Here is a 4,593-nt window from a genome sequence, read left to right as displayed (position 1 = left end):
CTTTGTGCATAGAGCATACAGGTACAAATTGATTGGTGATGTCTTATACATGAAAGGGGATGATCTCGTGTTGAGACGTGTACCTTGGCGGGAGGAGCTTTACAGAGTGTTAGAAGAGAATCATGAAGGCGCATGTGGTGGCCATTTTGCTCTAAAGATCACCTTGCATAAGATTTTGCAAGAGGGGTATGTATGGCCTAGTTTGCACAAGGATGTTCACCATTGGTGTAGGTCTTGCAATAGGTGTCAAGCATTTGGGAAGAGAGTGTTGAAGCCAGAGCTACGAAAAACCATTATGGTGTTTGATGTGTTTGAAAAGTGGGGGATTGATGCAATAGGCCCGTTACCTATCACAAGCAGGGGCAAAAGCTATATTTTGACGGCAATGGACTATCTTTCTAGATGGGCAGAGGCTATAGCAGTAAAACAGATCACTGCAAAGGATGTGGCAAAATTTGTGTATGATGAAATATGTTGCAAGTTTGGGGTGCCATTAGAGCTACTTTCAGATAAGGGGCCAGGATTTAGAGCTAAACTGCTAGACTTCTTATGCACAAAGATGAAGATTAGGCACCAGCATACCACTCCTTATTACCCACAGTGTAATGGCTTAAATGAAAGATTCAATGGTGAGTTGGTACAGATTCTTTCGAAAGTGACAGAGCACCAAGGAAAGAATTGGGATTTGGAATTGCCTAGTGCATTATGGGCTTACCATACTTCGGTGAAGACAGATACAGGGTTTACTCCATTTCATTTGGTGTATGGAAAGGAAGCACTATTGCCTGTGGAGGTAGAGTTGCCTGCGGTCAATATGTTAGAGAAGTTGCTTGGGCCGCCTAGTGATGCATTCAATGAGAGGCTCTTGCAGTTACAAGAGGTCCAGTTGGATAGGATGAGCGCATTGGAGCATTATGGGCAGATGCAGGATAAGGCTTTGGCAAAGATAAATGAAAAGGTCAAAAGTAAGGGTATCAAGAAACATGACTTGTTTTTGCGCTACAACAGTAAGCTGGACAACACCTTCCAAAAGAAGTTTCAAATTAAGTGGGAAGGCCCTTTCAAGGTAGTGGAGTGTTTTTCAAATGGCACATATCAGCTGGCTAACCTGGATGGTGTTCTACATAAGTCAAGGGTAAATGGGTTGCGTCTTAAATTGTATCATGCTAGATTGATGATGGTGGAGCAAGATGAGCTGTCTGTGGAGCAAGCAATGTTGGTGAAGGATGAGGAGACCTGTGATGCGGCGAGTCTCATATCTCTCTTTGCTGCTGCTGATCATGAATGATCTAGCAGGCTAGGGGATGGGCAAATTATGTCACGAGTTTTTTGGAGCAAGGGATTGCGCATATGTACATACACATGCATGGTGCATCGAATAAAGGATTGCCCAATTTCCATAGCCAGGTGGTTACGTGGGGCCCACATGTGTACAGGTAGGACAACATGTACATAGTGCAGCGATTTTCACTATTATCAATACTAGTGTGTTTTTTCTACAATAAGCAGGAGTTGGTAGCATGTAAAACTTCTCGAAGAAGCTATCCGCGGGCCGACGACGTGAGGTCAGCAGGTGCGTCAGATGGCATCTAGTGGCGTCAGGAGGGCGAACGAGGTCAATATTTGCACGCGAATGAGGACGGACCCAACGTGGGTGTTTTCTTGTGAGAGTTATGCAGAAAGGTCATCATTAGGACCACTTTTTGGGGCCACTTCACGTGGTGGCGAGATGCATTATTGGAAAAACGCTGAGTGCCAGGTGTGCCAATGCTGCAAAAAGGTGACAACTATGCACTGCGAGGTCAGTTTTTGGCCTGTTCGGGGTCCGTTTGAGGTCATCTAAAAGGCCAAGGGTGCCCAAGTAATAAAGCTAAGTGTGGGAACTGAAAAAATAGAGAGAAGACCAGAAAAAACGTGGAGAAGAGAGGAGGAACAGCCGCAGGTGTGTTTTTGCTCATTTTGGAGCCTGTTTTGGCCGTAAACTGCTCATCCGAGGTCGGATTTGAGCACTTTGACATTGTAGACTGGGGTTTTGGGCCGTTCCGGACACGATGGCGCTGTCCATTTTTCCAAATTCCTCACTCTTTTTCTGCTAGTTTTCTGTGTAATCTTCTCCGGTGAGTGAAGCTTCTTCTCCAATTTGTGATTGTATCTGGTATCTTTTACCCATATTGTTGGAGCTGTTTGCCCCATTGGTGTTGGCCCAAGCTCATTTGTATCTAAACATCAGAAGTTCTCCTCTTTTGAGCTGAGTTTTTGTGTGTGTGTTTGTGTGTGTGTGTGTGTCTCTGTGTGGAGTGGGCAAGTGGATAGTCTCTCTCCTCTCACTCCAGAGGTGTGTTCCCTGTCTCGGCCAGGTGTGTTGTGTAAGCCGAGTGGTGCCCCATAGTGTGTGTGTGTGTGTATCTTCCCAAGAGTGTGTGTCGAGTCGTTATAGAGGCTCTGTGTGTGTTTTCATCGCGCTCACAACGCCCATCACACTTTAACTCCCATATTGAAACTTCTCGAGAGGGTTTGTCAAGACACATTTTCTAGTTCCCATAGTATTTTATTTAAAATCGACAAAAAAGTATGATGAGGTGTCCTATACCAAACTATTGTTAGCACCCTTTATGCTAGTTAACATACCTAGTATGCTCACTAGCATTCTGAGTATGATGTTTAACACAAGGTTTATGCTAGTTAGCATCTAGTATGGTGGATGTGTTGTTTAGCGTAATGAGTATGCTAGTTAGCATGCCTAGTAATCTTAGAGAGTATGCTGGTTAACAAAATATGCTAATTAACACCCTTTATGCTAGCAAGCATATCTAGTATGCTCAGTAGCATTTTGAGTATGTTGTTTAACACAAGGTTTATGCTAGTTAGCATTCCTAGTATGCTAGGTATGCTATTTAGAATGCCTAGTAACCTACCTAGCATACAGACTATGCTAGTTAACACAATATGTATGCTAATTAACACCCTAGTAATCTTATAAAGTATGTTGGTTAAAACAATATGTATGCTAATTAACATCCTTTATGCTAGTTATCATACCTAATATGCTCACCAACATGCTGAGTATGTTGTTTAACACAATGTATGCTAGTTAACACCCTTTATGCTAGTAAACATACCTAGTATGCTCATTAGCATGCTGCGTATGCTGTCTACACAAGGTTTATGCTAGCTAGCATTCCTTATATGTTGTTTAGCATAATGAGTATGCTGGTTAGTATGCCTAGTAATCTACCTAGAATACAAAGTATGTTGGTTAACACATTATGTATGCTAATCAACACCATTTATGCTAGTTAACATATATATTATGCTCACCAGCATGCTTGACATACCTTGTGTGTTGGTTAGCATACATGCTATGCTATTCACATATTCTTATTGGCACACTGAGTATGCTAGTTAGTATACCTATTATTATAATGAAAACACTATATATGGTAGTCAACACACCCTGTTACATGCATGTTAAGATGTTGAATGTGCTATTTAACACTCCAATTTGTTTTCATGGACATGCCGGATGTCCTAGGTAACAATATGTATGTTCGTGTTTGGATTCATTTATCCTACTAGACATAGTAATCAAATCTGGATATTGCAGGTTGAGCTCTTTCACAGATTCAAATAAAAAAATCCATATGGCAAGATTGGCATGAGAATGTTTGAGAATTTGAAGCCATTCTTTTGCAGGCAGTTGAAGGATAGATACACATGGTGTTGCGAATACCATGCGAAGATGTCCTTTTTAAAGGACTAAGTGAACCAGATGCCCTCTTTTGACTTTGGGCTGCATGATGCGGGTTGTGACTATCCATGCAGTATTTGTGCCATAGGCTACACCATGACTGGTTACAACAAGACGGTGTCACTCATAAGCAACATTGGGTGTGGTCTAATGGTGCGGCCTCGCAGTTTGAGAGAGACAAGACTTTCTATTTTGTTGCAAGATATGCTGGACTCATAGGTATTGGGATGAGTTGGTTTTTTTTGGGATCAGGGCAGGACAAGGATGAGCATGATGGTCTAGGAGAAATTGTGAAAAGAACCTAGAACTATTTTGTGATGTGCAATAGATGTGGTTGCTTATTCCCAAGCCAACCTGTTGTAGGGAGCATATGCAACATATCCTTCAAAGGAAATGGAATGTGCATGTGTGTTCTGGGAGGTATACACGGCTTTGGTGTTTATAATAACAACTAGTAACTGTGCATGCTAGCTAGCACACACAATATACTATGCTAGCAAGCATACATAGAATAACTAGCATGTATGCTAACTAGCAAAACTAGGTATAGTAGCTAGGTTAATTGGGTATACTAGCCACCATAGCCACTATGCTAACTAACATAAATAGCATGTATGATAACTAGCATACACAGTAGCATTTATGCTAACCATCATAAGTAGGTATGCTAAATAACATAAGTGGGTATGCTAACTAAACACAGTATGCTAGCCACCATACCCCCTTGCTAGCTAGCATACAAACTGTAGTAACCAAGCATACATAACATAATTAGCATGTATGATGACTAGCATACACAGAAGCATGTATGTTGACTAGCATAATCGGGTATGCTAACTAGCATA

The sequence above is a fragment of the Adiantum capillus-veneris genome, chromosome 9 (assembly GCF_014529385.1).
Source record: "Adiantum capillus-veneris isolate H3 chromosome 9, ASM1452938v2, whole genome shotgun sequence".
Taxonomy (NCBI): domain Eukaryota; kingdom Viridiplantae; phylum Streptophyta; class Polypodiopsida; order Polypodiales; family Pteridaceae; genus Adiantum; species Adiantum capillus-veneris.
This window is presented reverse-complemented; position numbering follows the sequence as displayed.